Source organism: Mustela nivalis, assembly GCF_964662115.1.
Source record: "Mustela nivalis genome assembly, chromosome: X".
Taxonomy (NCBI): Eukaryota; Metazoa; Chordata; class Mammalia; order Carnivora; family Mustelidae; genus Mustela; species Mustela nivalis.
Window position 1 is genome coordinate 83,169,704 of NC_139040.1, and position 20,976 is coordinate 83,190,679.

General features: G+C 39.9%; 1 protein-coding gene and 1 long non-coding RNA gene across 2 annotated transcripts in view; one reads left to right on the forward strand and one right to left on the reverse strand.

Moving 5' to 3' along the window:
- Window positions 1–19,531, reverse strand: part of LOC309855828 (uncharacterized protein) — a 67,223-nt gene extending 47,692 nt beyond the window's left edge. Inside the window, exon 1 of the transcript XR_014307001.1 lies at window positions 18,735–19,531. The gene's annotated coding sequence lies outside the window, so the exon portion shown is untranslated. The remainder of the gene's footprint in view (window positions 1–18,734) is intronic.
- Window positions 16,792–17,764, forward strand: LOC309855829. Its single transcript, XR_014307002.1, has 2 exons — window positions 16,792–16,851; window positions 17,267–17,764. It is a non-coding gene; the product is annotated as an uncharacterized lncRNA (long non-coding RNA).
- Window positions 19,532–20,976: the final 1,445 nt, after the last annotated feature.

Genomic DNA, 20,976 nt, shown 5'->3' on the forward strand with positions numbered 1-20,976 from the left:
CTGAATCTTTGGGGGTAAATACCCAGCAGTGCAATTGCAACATATCTTTTTAAGTGACTTCTTAACTTTTTTTTTTTCACATATATGGTTTTTAGATTTATGCCCCATACTAGCCCATTATTCACTCTTACTCAGTTTAATCTTGATACATATCTAAGTTCTTATTTCTTTGCAATTTTGAGATATAGTATGCTCTAACACAGAGACCAAAAGTGAAGCAGGAACAGGCAGATCACCTTGCTGTGTCCAGCCTGAGAGATTATAATCTGCCTCTCCTTCCCTCTTTTTTTTTTTTCTCTTTTCTTTTTTCTTTCTTTTTTATTGTTTTGGATCATCTTGGATTTGGTGCTGTATCTGTGGTAGCTGGAGAGTCCTGCATGGTGATGTTTGCTCTGACTCACTAAAGAGAAGCAGAAAGATGCCAGGGGAAAAAAGCTGCCAGCCAAACAGCTGGCCTACCTCCACCCCTGACAAGGGGTGGGGAAACTCCACCCAGACAAAGATGACAAAGAAGCCAAGCAGCAGGCCCCTCCCCCAGAGGGACAGACTGCAAGAACAGGTGAATGATAAGCTTATTTCTTAATAAGCTGTAAGATTGTATAATAAGCTGTAAGAACTGTAAGTCTCCAGCACCAGGGAAAAATAATATAGAGTGCTCCAGATGTTCTGACCACTTTGTATTTTTTGTAAAGTGCATTATGCTTGGATGCTAGTTGATATTTTGGATTCTGTACATTCCCTCAACCATCCCTCAATGAAATGATTAAGAGGAGGAACTCCCAACAAAGGAAAGAACCAGAGACAATGTCTTCTACCACAGGTCTAATGCATATAGATATAAGTAAGATGTCAGAGATAGACTTCAGGGTAGCAATCATGAAGTCAATAGCTAGGCTTAAGAAAAGCATTAGTAACAATATAGAATCTCTAAGGGCAGAAATGAAATCTAATCAGACTGAACTTTAAAATGTTGTGAATGAGATGCAGTCTAAATTAGATACTCTCACAGCCAGGGTAAATGATGAAGAAGAACAAATTAGTACCTTGAAGATAAGCTGATAGAAAGGAAGGAAGCTGAGGAAGATAGGAATAGACAGCTAGTAGCACATGAGAACAGACTTAGAGAGATCAATGATGTCATAAAATGTTCCAATGTCAGAATTATTGGGGTTCCTGGGGGGTGGAGAGGGAGGACTAGAAGGTATATTTGTGCAAATCATAGCTGAGAATATCCCTACTCTGGGGAAGGAAATATGCATTTGTGTCCAAGAAGCAAAAGAGACCAATCCCAAAATCAATAAAAATAGATCAACACCCCAACATATAACAGTGAAACTTTCAAATCTTAGAGTCAAGGAAGCTATCCCAAGAGCAGCTAGGGGGAAGAGATTTCTTACATACAGAGGAAGGAACATCAGAACAACATTGGACCTATCCACAGAGACCTGGCAAGCCAGAAAGAGCTGGCAAGACACATCCAGGGCACTAAATGAGAATATGCAGCCAAGAATATTTTATCCAGGGGTGCCCAGGTGGCTCAGTGGGTTAAAGCCTCTGCCTTTGGCTTGGGTCATGATCCCAGGGTCCTGGGATCAAGCCCTGCATCAAGCTCTCTGCTCAGCAGGTAGCCTGATTCCTCCTCTCTCTCTGCCTGCTTCTCTGCCTACTTGTGATCTCTGTCTGTCAAACAAATAAATAAAATCTTTAAAAATATATTTTATCTATCTTAAATGAAAAAAATATATATTTTATCTAGCAAGACTTTCTGAATGACACCCAACCATGGACAGAAGATACAGAGCTTCCAGGAGCAGCAGAAACTGAAAGAACATGTGACCACTGAGCCACACCTGCTAGAAACACTAAGGGGGATTCTAAAAAAGAAGGAAGACCCCAAGAGTAATATTGATGAGAAATTAACAGACAATTTATAGAAACAAGAACTTTACATGCAATATAATGGCACTAAATTCATATCTTTCAATAATTACTCTCAATGTAGATGGACTGAATAGTCTCATCAAATGGCACACGCTTTTAGATTGGATAAAAAAGCAGGACCCATCCACATGCTGTCTACAAGAGACTCATTTTGAACCCAAAGAGACCTCCAGATTGAAATTGAGGGGATAGAGAACAATTTTTCATGACAACAGACCTTAAATGAGAGCCAAGATAACAACTTTCATATCAGACATATTAGATTTTAACCCAAAGACTGTAGTAAGTGATATAGAGGAACACCATATCATACCTAAAGGATCTATCCAAAAGAAAGTCTAACAACCATAAATATCTATACCCCCAATATGGGAGCAATTACATAAATCAACTAATAACCAAAATTTAAAAAGCTACTGAAAATAATACATTAGCAGTAGGAGACTTCAGCACTTCACTCACAACAATGGAAAGATAGTCTAAGCGGAAGATCAACAAAGAAATGAGAGCTTTGAATGACACATTGAACCAGATGGACTTTGTAAATATATAAAGAACATTCCATCCTTAAAAAAAAAATACAGAATACTCATTCTTCTCGAGTACACACAGAACTTTCTCCAGAATAGATCACATACTGGGTCACAAATCAGGTCTGAACCTGTACCAAAATACTGAGATGATTCCATGCATATTTTCAGACCATAATGCACTGAAACACGAACTCAACAACAGGGAAAAATTTGGAAGGGATGCAAACACTTGGAGGTTAAAAAGCATCCTGCTAAAGAATAAATGGGTCAACCAGGGAATTAAGCAGGAACTTAAGCAAATCATGAAAACCAATGAAAATGAAAACACATCAGTTCAGAACCTATGCTCAGAACCTATGCTCCTCAGAACCTATGCTCCTGTACTTCCTTGTAGGGAAGTACAGAACCATCCAAGCCTCTCTCAAAAAGTTAGAAAAATCAAATGCACAAGCTAACCTTACACCTAAAGGATCTGGAGAAAGTACAGCAAATACAGCCTAAACCAAGCAGGAGAATGGAAATAATAAAGATTATAGCAGAAATCAATGAAATAGAAACTAGAAGAACAATAGAACAGATCAATAAAACTTGAAGCTAGTTTTTGAAATAATTAAGAAGATTGATAAGCCTCTGGCCAGACTTATCCAAAAGAAAAGGGAAAGGACTCAAATTAACAAAATCTTGAATGAAAGGGGAGAAATCACAACCAATACCAAGGAAAAATAGACAATTACTAGAAGTTATTACCAGCAGCTATATGCCAACAAACTAGGACATCTGGAAGAAATGGATGCATTCCTGGAAACTTATAAACTACCAAGACTGAACTAGGAAGAAATAGACAATCTGAACAGACCAATAACCAGTAACAAAATTGAAGCAGTGATCAGAAACCTCCAAAAAATACAAGAGTCCAGGGCTAGATAGCTTCCCAGAGGAATTCTACCAAACATTTAAAGAATAAATCACACCTATTCTACTGAAGCTGTTCCAAAACATAGAAATGGAAGGAGAACTTCCAAACTCATTCTATGAGGCCAGCATTGCCCTAATCTCAAAACCAGAATATGGATATCAAAATTCTCACCAAGACCCTAGCCAATAGCATCCAACAGAATGTTAAAAAGATTATTCACCACAACCAGGTGGGTTTTATTCCTGGGATGCAAGGGTGGTACAACATTCACAAATCAATCATTGTGATACATTAACAAAAGAACAGATAAGAACCATATGATCCTCTAAATTGATGCAGAAAAGGCATTTGACATAATACAACATCCTTTCCTGATTAAAACTATCCACAGTGTAGGGAAATAGGGAACATACCTCAATATCATAAAAACTATCTACGAACAGCCTGCAGTGAATATCATTCTCAATGAGGAAAAACTGAAAGCTTTTCCCTTAAGGTCAGGAACATGACAGGGATGACCATTCTCCCCACTACTGTTCAACATAGTTCTAGAAGTCCTAGCCTCAGCAATCAGACAACAAAAAGAAATAAAAGGCATTCAAACTGGCAAAGAAGTTGAACTCTCACTCTTCACAGATGACATGATACTGTATGTTGAAAACCCATAAGACTCTACCCCAAAATTGCTAGAACGCATGCAGTAATTCGGCAATGAGGCAGGGTACAAAATGAATGCACAGAAATCAGTTGCATTTCTATATACTGACAATGTAACTGAGGAAAGAGAAATTAAGGAATTTCTCCCATTTATAATTGCACCAGCTAGTGCAATACCTAAGAATAAATGTAACCAAAGTGATAATAGATCTGTGGTATAAAAACTATAGAGCACTAATGAAAGAAACTGAGGAAGACACAAAGAAATGGAAAAGCATATCATGCTCATGGATTGGAAGAAAAAATATTGTTAAAATGTCTATCTTGCCCAGACCAATATACACCGAGGGAAAGAAAACAAAGTTTTCTTGGTTGAAAAAGAAAACCAAAGCATCACAATGCCAGACTTCAAGCTGTATTACAAAGCTTATTACAAAGCTGTAATAATCAAGACAGGATGGTACTGGCACAAATACAGATACATAGATCAATGGAACAGAATAGAGAGCCCAGAAATCGACCCTCAACTCTGTGGTCAACTAATCTTCAAAAAAGCAGGAAAGAATATCCAGTGAAAAATTCTCTTCACTAAATGGTGCTGGGAAAATTAGACAGCCACATGTAGAAGAATGAAACTGGACAATTTTCTTACAACATGCAGAAAAATAAACTCAAAATGGGTGAAAGACCTAAATGTGAGACAGGTATCCATCAAAATCCTGGAGAGTACACAGGCAGTAACCTCTTCAACCTTGTTCACAACAACTCTTGCTAGACACATCATCAATGGTAAGGGAAACAAAAATGAACTATTGGGACTTCATGAAGATAAAAAGTTTCTGCATAGTAAAAGAAACAGTCAACAAAACTAAAAGGCAACCGATGGAATGGGAGAAGATATTTGCAAATGATATGTCAGATAAAGGGCTAGTATCCAAGATCTATAAAGAACTTATCAAATTCAACACCTAAAAAACAAAGAATCCAGTCAAGAAATGTGCAGAAGACATGAATAAACATTTTTCAAGTGTTTTCATGTGTCTGTTAGTCACCCAGATGACTAACAGACACATGAAAAAATGTTCATCATCATCAGTCATCAGGGAAATACAAATCAAAACCACAATGAGATACCACTTCACATCTGTCAGAATGGCTAAAATTAACAACACAAGAAATAATAGGTGTTGGAAAGAATGCAGAGAAACTGGAACCATCTTGCACTGTTGGTGCAAATGGAAACTCGTGCATTCACTCTGGAGAACATTATGGAGTTTCCTCAAAAACTAATTATGTACTATATGTTGGCTAATTGAATTTAAATTAAAAAAATAAAGAGAAAAAAAACTAAAAATAGAACAACTCTATGACCCAGCAATTGCATTACTAGGTATTTACCCAAAAGATAAATAAATACAAATTTTATGGGGTACATAGACCTGAATGTTTGTAAAATCATTATCAGGAATAGCTAAGCTATGGAGAGAACCCAAATAGCCTTCAAATAATGAATAGATAACAAAGTTGTGTGTGTGTGTGTGTGTGTGTGTGTGTGTGTGATGGAATATTACTCAGCCATAAAAAAGAATGAAATCTTGCCATTTGCAGTATAGTGGATGGAGTTAGAGTGTATTATGCTAAGTGAAATAAGTCAGTCAGTAAAAGACAAATACCATATGATTTCACTCATGTGTGGAATTTAAAAAATGAAATCAGATGACCATATGGGATGAGGAAAAACAAACAAACCGACAGAAGGAAATAGTCTGTAAGTCCCTTAATGAAAAGGAACAAACTGAGGGTTGATGGAGGGAGTTGGGTCAGGGATGGGCTAGATTGGTGATGAGTAGTGAATAGGGCACTTGTGATGAGCATTAGGTATTGTATAAAAGTAAAGAATCACTGAATTCTACTCTGAAACAAATATTGTGCTGTATGTTAAGTAAAATTTAAATAAAAATTGAAAATAAAATATAATAAACGTAATAAAATGTGAAGAATTGTTTATAGTAAAGTTAGGGGGCATAATAAATGGAGATTCTACCTATTCAAGGCTCCCTACTGCCCCCTACATCATTCTGAAGGAGCTCACATTTAAAAGGTAAATGAAGGCCATGAGTTATTTGTGTATTTTTTAAATAAGATTTTGTATATTAAATGTCAGGAGATGAGTCCTGGTTCCCACCTCTCCAACAAAAGTGTCCTCCTACCAGTGGTTGCCACTGCATTGTCAAGTGTTTCCATGTAACTGTTCCTATTTGTAGGAGGTTCTGAGGCATAGTGATGCCCCACCATCCCTAGCAGCTTCTCAGAAAGGAAAGTGGCACCCAGTCTCAATTTCCATCATACACACATATGCCCAGTTTACAAAGTACAATACTATTCACTTAAACAGGAGTTGTAATTCTCCAGATCCTGACAACCTGCCCTTACAGGCTCATATTATTACATATAAGCGCCCTTTTATCCCCATTATATGGTTTATACCTCATAACAGCCCAAGAAGGCTCTCAAGGGCTGAGGGGTAATCATTCCTATTTTACAGAAGATAAACACTCTGCTTCTCAGAGGGACAGTAACTTACCCTAGCTCTCACACCTTCCTGGGAGAATGGAAAGAACAAAGGATTAAGAGTCATAAGACCAAGTTCTTAGGAAAGTACTTTTGGAATTTTGTCCTTCCAGGGCCATGCTTAGAACCCAAACTTCCTGTCCTCCAGACCATAACTCTTGCTGCACTGATGACAGAGAAGGAAACAGCAAATAAGGACCAAGAGAAAATTATACCTCCAAGAATAACTGCAAATTACATTTAAATAGAACTTCATAACTTCTTAAGTATTACAACCTTTTTTTTAAGATTTTATTTATTTATCTGACAGAGATCACAGGTAGGCAGAGAGGCAGGCAGAGAAGCAGGCTCCCTGCTGAGCAGAGAGCCCGATGCGGGGCTCGATCCCAGGACCCTGGGATCATGACCTGAGCTGAAGGCAGAGGCTTTAACCCACTGAGCCACCCAGGGACCCAGGCACCCAATAAGTATTACAACCTTTTATGGCATTTCAACTTCATGGCAACCTTCAGAGAGAAGTACAGCAGGAAATAGGAATTTAAAATTTTAACCATCCACACACATAGTTATTCCTCTTTCCTGTTGTATTTTTTCTCATTAGCACATAGGACTAACATAGTATGTACTATTTAATCATTTGCTTATCATGTGTTTTCCCTACAGAAATCTATTCCATGAGGACAGGATTTTTGTTTGCTTTGTTCACCATTCAGTGCCTGGAACAGTGCCGGGTACATAGCAGATGCTCAATAAATGTTATTGAATAAATGAATGAATAAATGTGTATGTGGTGTGTATGGGGGGTGTGTAGAAAGAGAGAGACAGGGACAAGGAGAGACAGAGAGAATGAAAGAGATAAAATGGCCTATTTTGCATATGAGCAAACTAATATCCAGAGAAGTTAGTTTTTCCCAGGAAGGACTTCTGAAGTTCACCATTTCACCATTTCCGTCTATTCCCCTCACCTTACTGCCTAGCTGGTTCAGGGACATCTTGCCTCCCCAAGGGAACATTTACTACAAATGCCTTTCCTAGGCCAGCTCCAGGCATGGTGGCCACAGGTAGCCTGGGGTTCACTACTTCATCAGCACATTTTTCCATTCCACAAATATTCAGAGTGTTTGCTATATGCAGAAAAGGTGCTCTGTCAGGCCTCATTGCCCTTTACACACCCCAAAACTCACAAATACTCAAAAGGTTTCCCTGAGTTTTCACCATCCCTGGACTATATAGTGGTGAGGGAGAAAGGAGAAAAAGTTATTTGAATTCTCGGTATGTGGCCTGAGAGTCCCACAGAATTGTGTCTGCCTCATAGGATATTTGGAAAAAGTTAGATACACGTGCAAAACACTTTGAAAAGTGCCTGGCACAAAATAAATGCTGGCCTGGTAAACATCAGCTATTTTTCTCAAGCCTTATTGCATTCATGATCCTATCACTTGTACCCCTCACCTCTGGAATGAAGGATGCCAGGCAAACATCCACTTCTGGCAAGTGAGGAGACTAATGCTTGAAGAGTTACTATAAAGTTACAGACCTATTTCTCATCCTGGCTCCATTGGAGATAGGTGAGTGGAGAAGATACTTCATCTCTCCCAGGTTTAGTTTCCCCAATTTTAAAGTACAAACACTGTTGTGAGACTTGTATCAATTCATATGTGTGAAGGTGCTTTGAAAATGCAAAACACCAAAGAAATGTGAGAAATTATTATTGTATTAAAATAATAAAGGTTATCATCAACTGAGCCCTTGCTATGTGAAAGACACTGTAGCAAGTGCTTTACATGGATTAAGTCATTTCATCCTCACATAGTACCAATAACCAACTTTCATAGATAAGGTACTGTGGTTAATTTTATGTGTCAACTTGAGTGGGCCTTGATGCCCAGATGTTTGGTCAAACGTTATTCTGAATATTTCTATGAAGGTATTTTTGATGAAATTAACACTTAATCAGTGGACTTCAAATAAAATAATATTCTATAATCTGAGTGGGGCTAATCTAATCAGTTGAAGGCTTTAATAGAGCAAAGACTGAACTCCCCTAAGCAAGAAAGAATTCTGCCAGCAGACTGCCTTTGGACTCAGACTGCAACTCTTAGCTTTGCTGGCCTACCCCCGCAGGTTTTGGACATGTACCTCTATATTCACATGAACAAATTCCTTAAAATCTCACTCCCTCTTCCTCTAGACACACACACATGCACATGCACACCCTGTTGCTACTGTTTCTCTGGAGAACACTGACTAATACAAAAGGAAACTGAAGATTAGAATGGTTAAATCCCTTGCCCACAATTACATGGCTAGTCAATGGCGGAACCAGAAGCTTAAGGATCATCCTCCTTGTTTCCTTCCTGTCCTACACCTCTTTCAATCAATCCAGCAGCAATTACCATTGATTCTATCTCCAGAATTGATGTTAAATTTTCCCTCTCTCCCCAACTTCACTGACCTCATTTCTGCAGCAATCTGTTCATTGGGCTTGCCATCTCCACTTTTGTCCTCCTCAATCCACTTTCTATAGAGTTTGTAAAAGTCAGCTTCTCAGATTAATAAGTCAACCCAATAATTCCACCACTTCAAATGCTTCCTATTGTACTTAGAATAAATAGCCCTTGCCAGTGTCCAGCACTGTCACATACTCCAAGCTTATTAACTCAATCCCCATAACACTATGGGTAGTACCATTATTAACTCCATTTTTGAGAGGGTATATCTGAGGCACAGAAAGTTTAGAGAACATGCTCGTGGACAAAACTAAGTAGCGGAATCAAAATTTGAACCTTGGCAGTCTAGTTCCAGAGTATGTGCTATTATCCATGGAACCATGCTATCTTTGAGGATAGCTGATACACACCCTCCCTGGGCCTACAAGGCCCTGTGTGAGCTGGTCCCTGCCTGACTCTCTACCATTCTATCATGCCACATGTCCCTCTCTCCTTGTGCTCCAATCATACTGGCCTTCTTTCTATCCCTCAAGAATAGTAGATTATTTCAACCTCAAGGACTTCGTACATGCTATTCCTGCTGCCTCCCCCAAACTCCCCACAAACCTTATTGTCTGTTTTTTCTTTTTAATCCAGTTATTGGGATCTTTCCCAGAATCTTTACATGGTTGACTCAACTTAATGTCACTTCCCTGAGACTCTTTGACAAAATGTTTCCTCATGACAATAGGGCTTCTTAGACCTAGCTGAATGCATTTATTTCTACCAACTGCCTGGTTTCCATTACTGAACAGCTTAATCACTTGCAGAACTAGTCATGTTCTAACACACACATAGACACATCAAAAAGAGCATGACGAGAAAACGTCTCAAAGCAATGGGCTCCTAAGAAGTTCCTTTCATCATGTCATGTATTTGGGGCCTTTCTCAGTCTCTCAAGCAGAGAATTCAGGAAGCTTCAGCCTTAGGTGGGAGGATTTGTCCCTCGCAAATGAAATTCTTTTTTTTTTTTAAGATGTTATTTATTTATTTGACAGAGAGTAGGCAGAGCAGCTGGCAGAGAGAGAGGGGAAGCAGGCTCCCTGCTGAGTGGAGAGCCTGATGTGGGGCTCGATCCCAGGCCCTGAGATCATGACCTGAGCCTAAGGCAGAGGCTTAACCCACTGAGCTACCCAGGCACCCCGTGAATGAAATTCTTATTGCATCTCTTAACACTCAGCAAAAAGTTAGGTCTGGTCTTCTGAGGCCTGAATTCAGGGAAGAAGAAAAGATTGTATTCTGCCCACCCAAGTGTATACCCTTCTGTCCTGTCATACTAATTACTCCTTACATGGGTGGAAAATAGCAGAGATCACACAGCCCTTTCCTGTCTACTCACTCATCTGATTCTCGCAACAGACTCAGAAGATAAGCAAGGCTATGTGATGGTTAATTTTATGTACCAACTTGAGCTAGACTGGGCCACAGGGTACCCAGATATTTGGTTAAACATTATTCTGGGTGTTTCTGGATGAGATTAACATCTGAATCTATAGACTGAGTAAAGCAGAGTATCCTCTCCAATGTGGATGTGTCCCATCCAATCAATTGAATACCTGAATAAAACAAAAATGCTAAAAGGGAACTCCTCCTGCCTGACAGCTTGGGCTAGGATTGCACGCGTGCGCATGTGTGTGTGTGTGTGTGTGTACTACCTCCAGCTACCAAGGCAAGTTCTCCCATTCTCTTACCTCTCCATTTGTGCAATGAAAGGAACCCTCCATCACTCAGTCTTATCATGTCATTGCCCTTTCTAACCAGGCAAAACTTTTGAGTCTGGCATTCAAGGATTCAAGGTCTTTCCTGATGTAGTCCCAGTTCATCTTGCAATAATTACTAGATCCAGCCATACCAGAGCACCCATATTGTATTTCCAGAACATACTATCATTTTCATGCCTCAGTTCTTTGTCTAATATTGTTCTATCTGCTGGGAACATTTTTTGTTTCACCTATGTCTACTCTCCACACCAGGCCAACTCCATTATCTGAAAGGCTTGACAGTACAGCTTAAATACCTATATTCTAGGAAGTCATGCCCAATCCTCTGAATCCCCTCAACCATGTATTTGCTCTACTGTACTCATATCACCGTCTTTGTACCTTCTATAGCATTTTACCCAGGCTGACTTTTATCTCTCCTACTGAATTATAAGCTCCTGAAGGCATAAAGTAATCTTTTCTTGACTATCCCATACCTCAGGTTGAGATAGTGCCCTGGAAGTAGCTGCTTGATAAACATTCATTTTCTGAAATGGCCTGTTAAAATCCATTGCAGCATTGTTTATCATGGCAAATGACTGGAGATCAATAAAGGATACAGTAGAATCTTATGAAGCCATACAAAAAGAGGCATATCTGCAGGTAATGGTATGGAATAATCTTCAAGAGTATTATTAATTGAAAAACAGGTAAGAACAGAACTGTTGAATATGCTAACTGTATAAAGAAAAGAAGTGTGTGTGTGTGTGTGTGTGTGTATATATATATATATATATATATATATATATATATATACATACATAAGTAAATGTTTGAAAAGGTGTAGGATATATCTATGCAAACACCTAAGAAACATACGACAGTGACTGTCTGTAGACCATGCAACCAAGAACCAGGGGCAGAAAAAAAAAAAAAAAGAAAAAACTTATGAAAACAATTTTTACCTCAATCCCTTCCCTGTTCTTTGAATCTTGTGCCATGTGCATATATTGCCTATTTAAGGTAAATAAATTGTCATGCATCTATTACATGGGGAAGGGAACATATTGAGTTGTTATTAAGTATTGACATAAATTTATTTTCACATTAGCTAGAAGGACCCTGAGGAATGTATATGATTAGTTGGCAATTGCAAACAAATGAAGCTGTGGTTCTGAGCCAAATGGGATGGGCTCGGGCTCTGAAAGGAATATAAAAATTAAAACAATAAATATTTATATAGCTTTTACTCTCCTCCAGGCATTGTTCAAAGTACCTTATATGCATCCACTCATTTAATCTTCACAGCAACACTATCAAATGGGTATGTACTACTATCTTCCCAACTTTAAAAATGAGGACCCCAAGGGGTTAAGTAGGCTGCCCAAGACCACACAGACAGTAAGTGGCCAGAGCAAGTATTTGAATTCAGGGAATCTGGTTCCAGGGTCTATGCTCCCAAACGTTATACAATGTTGCTAATACCAAGATGGAGCGATGAAAGCTAGATAACTCTACCTGTTATCACCAGCACCTAGCAGTTTATAAATAATCAATAAATACCTTGGATTAATGTATGAACTGATAGATGGACCAAATAAATTGATGTGTGCATGGGTGAGTAAATCAATGAGTGGATGAGGAATGGATAGAGGGATAGGGGTGAATGGGTTGTAGCTGGGTGACTGGGTTGTGTAAAGAGTAAGGTTTTTAAAATCAGATCTTGATTTGAAATCTGATGCTGCCCTTTAGTTACCCCTGAGCAAGGTACTTAAACTCTCTATCCCTGTTTCTAAACCAGACTAGGCTATGAACTCCCAGAGGGCAGGGATATTTTTCTGTTTCATTCCCTGCTGTATCCCCAATCACTAGAAAGGTACCTATCTATCACATGGTAAATGCTCAGCAAATATTTGTTACAAAATCTTATAAACTAACAAATGTGGTATTAAAACCCATTTTGTAGGGGCTAATGTGAGGACTGACTGAGATTACATTTAGTGTAACTGGCATATAACATGTGAGCTTCCCTTCCCTTGCCCCCTACTAATGAAGAGTACAGAAAGCACATTTAACTGAGAATTGAGATATGCGGATTCTTTTCCCAGTTACTGAGGGGCATTCAGGAAGGGGTCTGCAAACCTTTTCTATAATGGGTCAAATAGTGAATGTTGTAAGCTTTGCAGGCTATGTGGTCTCTGACAACTACTCAACTCTGCCTTTGTATCATAAAAGCAGAATGGGCATGGCTGTGTTCCCATAAAACTTAATTTATGCACACTGAGATTTGAATTTCATATAAATTTTCATATAATTTCATATATGTGTCACAAAGTATTATTTTTTTCCAATCTTTTTTCCAGCTATTTAAAAATATAAAAACCATTCTTAGTCTGTAGGCTGGATTCGAACAGCAGACTGTAGTTTGCTGACCCGTGATCTAAGGACTTGGACTAAATTATTCCCAGTGTCCGTCAGCTTAGACATTATACCTGAGGCATCCCAGAAGTAACATAAGTATTATAAAGAATAAAGCCTGAAACTATACTTGCCATCAAATTCTGGAAAGTAGATAACAGAGCGGACTGGATCTGTTCTAGTTTAAGAGAACACCTCAAAAAAGGAGGAGGCTCAAATTTTGTCCCCACCCCTCATTTACCCAGGCTGAACTGCATTTTGAAATATATCTATTGTCAGAACTTCAACTGTCACTAATACCTCCCAATTCACTGAGTTTGATACAGAGGTCACACACTGCCTATTGGATATGCCCCATACATGGCTATCCAAGCATCTCAGACTCAACATGGCTCATACTGTACTTGCCATCTCCTCTCTCCACCTCTTTCCTAAACACTAGTCCTCATTTTGCATTCCCCATTTCTGGAAGGGATATTCTTATTCATCTGGTCTCAAAAGAAGACTCTGTCACTAGTAGGAAGCAAAGGAAGACTAGGGTATGTCACATCTTAATTGATCTTTCACCAGATTGATGGCAGTATTTTGACTATGGCAGCATCAATTAGTCTATGGCTCATAGTCCAAAGCCAAATTAAGTCCTGAGATTCTGCATTTTTACACTGGCAGGTATACATGTGAATTAACTGTGGCAATGACTGTAGATTGTCTTCCTCAACCCACTCTCCTCTTCTTCCTTTGCATCAGAAACTTTGCCCCTGATTGTTGGCTGTGCACACTGCCACCCAGTTTACATGACTACTTTCCCAAGTTTCCCTTGCAGCTGGAAACATTCTTGTGACTCAGTACTGACCAATGAGATATAAGTAGAAATATTAAATAGGACCTTTAGGAAGATTTCTTTAAAAAGGATAGCGAAGTTCTTTTCCTCTTCTTTTAACCTTCCTGTTTCTTAAATTGTGGATGTTAACAGATATTCTGGAGCTTCCACACCTATCTTGGGACCATTAAGCAACCTCAACAATGAAAGCCAAATGCTCAGATAGTGCAGGAGAGATGTTCCTAAAAGCTTCATGAAGTTGCCATACTGGCCCTAGTATGCCTATCTCCTGACTTCCTTTATGTGAAATAAAACCTGTGTGTTTTAAGCCAGTGTAGTTAGATCTCTGTTATTCATAGCAGAATCAAGCCAACTATCAAACTTACTAATTGGCCATTTTATCTCACCTATGCAGAGGTTTCTACCAACTCCAACATTGTGGATTTTATAAAGGTCACATGAAATTTGGCATTGAATTTAGTCTATGATTTCATATTCTCCAAAGCAGTGGCATACTAAATGTGGGACAGTGGAAGTGGGCAACTCTCAGTGCAGGCAATGGGGGGGGGGTGTACTATCTATAGAATTTTTTTTAAAGATGAAAAGTCAAATTATTTTTATCACTATGAATCAGTAATTTTAAACAATGTCCATAATAGCATACTCCTCTCTATAGAAAACCTTTTGTTGGTCAAAGTTCTAAGCTACTGTTGTTATTATTGAGTTTTAAATCATCCCTTATATTACTTATGCTTTAATAACACTGCTTTCTACAAGGAAGTGAATTCAGTTGTGCCCCCCACACCACCACCATATACACAGACTTTATATGTGTTCCCTCATTTCCTTTCACTTGCAAAGTTTTAGAATTATTCAAGGTAGCTTTGGGTGAATTTCATGTCTGCAATCCCTCTGGTATTACATGTTTCATCATTTAAATAGTAGGTTCAAAGTAAACAATGATAGCACTGTTTGTAAAGTCAAAGAAACAGAATGTAAGTCACTACAATTCTGTCATTCTATTTGACCAACTGGAGTTTTTATTTGTGCTTAAAATTTAAAACACCAAAAATAATACAAACTGCAATGTGTACTATTTTTGTTTAGTAAGCGCACATTTTAGGTTATATGTGAGATGTTACTGAATTTAAATATCTCTTAAACTGAAATTCATTCCACTTTTTCATTACTAATTATTTTAAAATTAAAATCAAAACAATAAAATAATTATTAATACATGATTATTATTGAAAATACTTTTGTCATATAAATGAGCATATTAAAATGAGTTATTCCAGATATCACATATGCTAAGTATACCACATCTCTAAAGTAGTAATAATATAATTAATCTTATTGTACAGAATTTTAGAAAGCAAGGAACTGGCTTGCTGGTAATTCACATAGAACCAACCCTCAATTAGCCCCATCAGAGGCCAGGAACCCAAAGCAGATCATTTGATCATTGACTTAGAGATGAAATGTCCTTGCCTACATCTACCCATTCTTCATTCATTCTAGACCCACACTCAGCTGTATGAGAATCAGATGGGTGATGAAAGGAAAAAGACCACAAAGTATCTACAAATGACTCTGGGTATAGCCATTTTACTCTTGTCCAAGCCACCATCCCCTCTAACCTGGATATTTTAAGAGCCTCCTTACACCTTTTACCTTTGTTTCACTCAATTTACTCTGTTAAATTTCAAGGCAGATCATGTTCCTTATATATTCAAACCTTCCGAAATCTACCCATCTCACTCAGATTAAATGTCCCCAGGGAAACTGACTTCCATGCTGTTCCTTAAACAAGCCAGTTGTCCTCTACCTCTCTCCAGCCCCCTTCTCCAGCTGTTTCTTATGTCTAGAACCCTCTTCTAAATATCTGCACAGAGCTTGTTTCTTTATTTCCTACACATCTATCTTAATCAGATAGACTCTAAATCAATCTGTCTAATATATCATCCCATCCCCTATTTTCTCTATTCTTTTACCAGGTTTTCTTTTTCTTCTTAGTGCTTAGCACCTCCTGCCATATTAATTTTTGTAATTGTTTAGTGAACACCCAACTCCCAGAATGTAAGATCCATGAGAATGGAGAACTTGTTTTTGCTCACTGCTATCTCCCCAGCACCAAAATCAGTGCCAACTCATAGTAGATACTCCATATTTTTAATGAATTAACAACTTCAATAACACCTGTGAAATAAGGTATTTTACACCCATTTTATAGATGAGAAAACTGAGATGAAAGAAGTCTGACAATTGGTAAGTGTTTCAGAGCTGAGAAGTATAAAAGCCAGTACTTCAGCCTCAGACTTCTGACTCTGAGACCACTACTCTTTCTACTCTAGGCCTAACTCAGCACAAACTGCATTGAAAACAGAAGTTATGAGTAAATATACTAAACAATTTACTATCAAAAGTGAACTCACAGTTGTTGTTTTTTTTTAACACTCTCTATTGAGACAGATTTTATTCTGTAAAATCCCTACTGGTGTTCCATGTTCAAGGACTTTCTTTCACATGTGACACGTGCAATCAGTTAAAGTAGTCAAATGCTCTAAAAAGAAATACCACTGTTATAAAAAGCCTAGCATAAATTTCAAGCACTTTGCAAATGAAAGAACAAGGAGTAAAGACCTTTTGACTGGCCACATTATGAAATGGTTGCTAAACAAATAATCCCTATTTTTTTTTTCCAAAGTGAGCCACTAGTTACATTTTGTCCAACATTTACTTTTAGGAATCTGGAATCTCAGATCTCCAAGGAATTTTGGTCATCATTAATAGCCCCATTTAACAGGTGAGAAAACTGAGATTCAAACATTCCTATCAAAACAATAGCAGGGCCAAAACTAGAGGTTTCCTGCCTCCAGACTGGAATAAATTTTCTTGAATTCTAGCAAATGATTAAATAAATGCTTTCATCATATAATATTCACCACTCAAGTCCCCTAAAAATATTGTAAGAATTCCCCATCAATCAATCTTTAATTCTAATTCTATAGTCTCTACAAGGTATCTGTTATTCCCTCCTTTCTCTCACACACAATTGGCAAAACTTCAGATTTCTCCCACTAATTTAATCTGTTGTCAATGGGTGGCTCTGGACCCCTATACTAAAATATATTTAGAAGAGGTGGGAGGTCTCACCCATACTCAGCTACAAGAAATACCAGGACTGTCATGTTTTGTTTTTGTTTTGTTTTGTTTTTCAGGCAAATTTCATGGCATTAGTTCATCCTGAAAGAAGTGTTTCCCAAGATCATTACTATTTGTTCCTCTCTGCCTATCAGCACCACTTGAACTGATGATTTTGTGAAGCAGTGGAGAAAGACAATGATAAAAATACAGAAGACTCCTGTGCTAGACACAATTTTGCCTTCATGGAACTGTGTGGCCCTGGGCAAGTCTCTCCCATTCTCTGGGCTTTCCTGAATGGATGACAAGGACTTGAAGGTCTTTTCTGGTTCTACAAACATTTGAAACAGCTTTGATGGGACCCCAGGGAAGGAGAGAAGTCTGAAAAGAGTCTCTTAAAGCTCTGGCTTGTAGCAATATAAACTGGTTGCCTTTAAGAATCAGTGAAATAGAATCCTAAGGAAACCATGAGGAAAGGAGGACAGCTCCTCTGAATACAGTCCTAATCCATACCAAATTCCTCTTCCCTTTCAGAACAGGAGGAAAAAAATAGTTAAATATCAGTTTTTACCCAACTGCTTCAGGCTACTTTCCTTCAGCTGTGGGTTGTGGCTGGCAGTGCAGAAGTGTGGGCTAAGATTGCCAACAACTGCTGCTACCCCAACCCAACTGCCCTCTAAGACCCTCTCGCCCATGCCTCCAACCCCCCAGAGTCTCTGACCAGACTTGAGCTACCCCTGGCTGAGTGAGAGACGCATCATGATGCAGCCACCATTTCCTCTCTTCAAGGGAAGTCATTCCAAGGTCTCCAGGTGGAGAAAGGAGCACCATAGAATAGAATGAACTGTTGGAAGATAATACTAAACACACACACAAGCACACACTCCTTAGATGTGGGGTGGGAATGAGAAAGAGCTCTTCTAACTGAATAGGGATCAGGCATATTTCCAGGATGAGGGTTTCTGCAGGTCTCTCTCCTTTACAAAACCCCGAGTGGACAGGGTGACTCCAGCCCAGGCAAGAAAGAGCTCCAGGGCCCCCCTATGCAGCATCCTTGAGAATCACTCCCTGGCCCTCAAGCCCTGAGACTGGCCAGGGTGAAGGGGTACATGCAGCCTATTTGGGGGACCATGAAGCTCTTCCATACTGCCTTCTCCACAATCCCAGGCTTTTTGATTACCCCCTCCCTCCCAAACCCATAGCAGCTCACCGGCACCTTCAAGACTCACTGTTCCCAGGGAGACCCTCTGCCAGGCCCCCTTGCCCCCTTCGCCTTCCAGGTAACCCCCACTCTCATTACACCCCAATGTGGGGGTGTGGATAGGGATGCAGAGGGGGATGGGAGGGGTCTTTCTTCAGCAGGCGATTGAACAAGGGCTCCTAAAATGGCCACAGCAAGCTCGCTACTGTCTCAAGGACAGTAGCAGAGAGGGCGGTGGGCAGAAGCCAGGGGTCTTACTGCAGGGCGGCGGAGGGTGAAGAAGCCCGGGGTGGGCCTAAGGGACTGAGGTTCAGGGAGGGTAAGCCGAGGTTATATGCACTCACCATTCCTGATCCGCCCCTTATCCACTGCATGGTGCCCGTGAAGTCCGGCTTCTCTGAGGCCTGCGTGGCTGGCGCCGGTAGTCTCAGGCAGGCTGGGCTGGCAGGGCTGGATCGAATGAAAGCCCAAGCGCCCCCTCCGCCTCCCCTCCTCCACAGCCCTACAGCCCAATCCCCTCCGCCCCAGACCTCCCCTTCAGTCAGGTTGTTCCTTCCCAGCTGGCAGGCTCTGCCTCTCCGCCCTCCAGCTCCAGAGGTGCTTGACTGGGAGAAGCGTAGGAGGAGGGTCCCAACCGACTGCCTTTGTCCCCTGCCAAGGCTTCAGAACTGGGAAGTGGGGTGCAAGGAGAGGGTGGGTGAAAATGACCTTCACTGGGGAATAGGCGGAGGCCACCTCTTCCTCCCTCCCCACCCGTGCTGTAGTTAGATGTTGTTTATTGTGGGGCTCCCCAGTTGTGTCAGTTGTGTCGAGTCAGCTAAAAGTCCTCTCTAAAGTTGCCAGAGGTGTTGGGCCAGCCTCTGAAATAATAAGATCCCGCCCCAGTGGAGCCCTGCCAACAGTCTCTTGCCTCCCTTCCCCCAGCCCTCCCTCTGCATACTCCCCTCTGATCCTCTCTCCTATTGTGTACTCTTCTGGGGCTTTCATCCTCATTACTTTCGTTTCTGTGAACACAGGCATTAGTATCTTCATTTTACAGATAAATAAATGGAGGTTTAGAAGATGGAAGAGACCTATCTAAGGTCACATAAAAAAGATAAAGCCTCAACTTTACCCTCTGCAGCTTTCCAAGCTTCTTTTTGCTAACGCAAGCGCGCCGGCGCGCGTGCGCACCCCTGCAGCGCGCGCGCGCAGGCGGAGACACAAACCATTCCAGGATTTTACTTCACATCCTCAGGAATGTGAAAGGTAGCTTGTTGATGGATGAATTTTCCGCTTAATTATTTTGCTGAGAATGAGTCAAAAGAACATCAGCAAAACAGGCAAACGGAGATACCACCCACCTCTTCATAATGTCCCTAAATCTGGGCAATGCAACCCAGGCTGATACTTAAGCTGCTGAGTGTTGACATTGTTGGTCACATTCACACCCATTATTATTCCATGTAGTCCTTACAGTTACCCTGTAAGAAGAACATGACAGGGAGTGTTAATTAGCCCCCTGTTAAATACATAAACACTGAAGCCCGAAGATTGAAAGATATTTGCCCAAGGTAGCACAGCTAAATAGAATTATAAGTTGTTGTGGGTTTTTTGTGTGTGTTTTTTTGTTGTTGTTTTTAAATCAGGGACAATGAATCACTCACCTTGGTATTTCCTACAGTGGTGACTGTTACATAGAAGATATCTAATAAAAACTTGGATTGGGGTGTCTGGGTGGCTTAGTGGGTTAAGCCTCTGCCTTCAGCTCAGGTCATGATTCCTGGGTCCTGGGATGAGCCCCGCATGGGGCTCTCTGCTCAGCGGGGAGCCTGCCTCCCCCTCCCTCTCTGCCTGCCTCTCTGCCTATTTGTGATCTCTGTCTGTCAAATATATAAATGAAATCTTAAAAAAAAACTTGGATATTTTTGATGGATGCATTCATTCAATAATATTGAATCCCTATGTGCCAAGAATTGTGATAGATGGTCAGGATGCAAGACAGAGTTCTTCATGGACTTTAAAATATACTTTGAATGGAGGGAAAATAGACAACAGATAAGTAAACAACGGGATAATTAAAGGTTATGATACTTTCAAAGATTATGGACTAATTTATGTGATAGTGAATAGTCCTGGGATTGTAGAAGTTATAGACAACTATAGATAACAAGTTATAGACAACTATATCATTCATAATCCATTCAAGAAAATAGAAACAATTCTAGATCTTTTAAAGAGAGAGCATTTAATATAGGAAATATATCTTACCTGCAGAGCTAAAAATCAAACAGGAGATGGTGAGAAAGCCAACATTTAACAACCACAGAAAACTGCTACCACCCATAGGGCTAGATAGATAATGGGAAAGGTAATGTTGCCAGGACCCAGAAACTGGTGCTAAACTGAAACTAAAAGCAAGGGGTGGGTGGCCTGATGGTTCAGAAGCCGTGAATGGAGGAGTAGTTAAGCAGATGCTAGAATTGTGTAGGAGATACAGCCATTTCCAGAATATACCTCTCTGAAGCACGGGGGTGGGAAGTAAAGGTAATACCCGGTTTCTTCCTTCTACCTGCTCACAAGTCTCCCTCAGGTGTCTCTCATTGG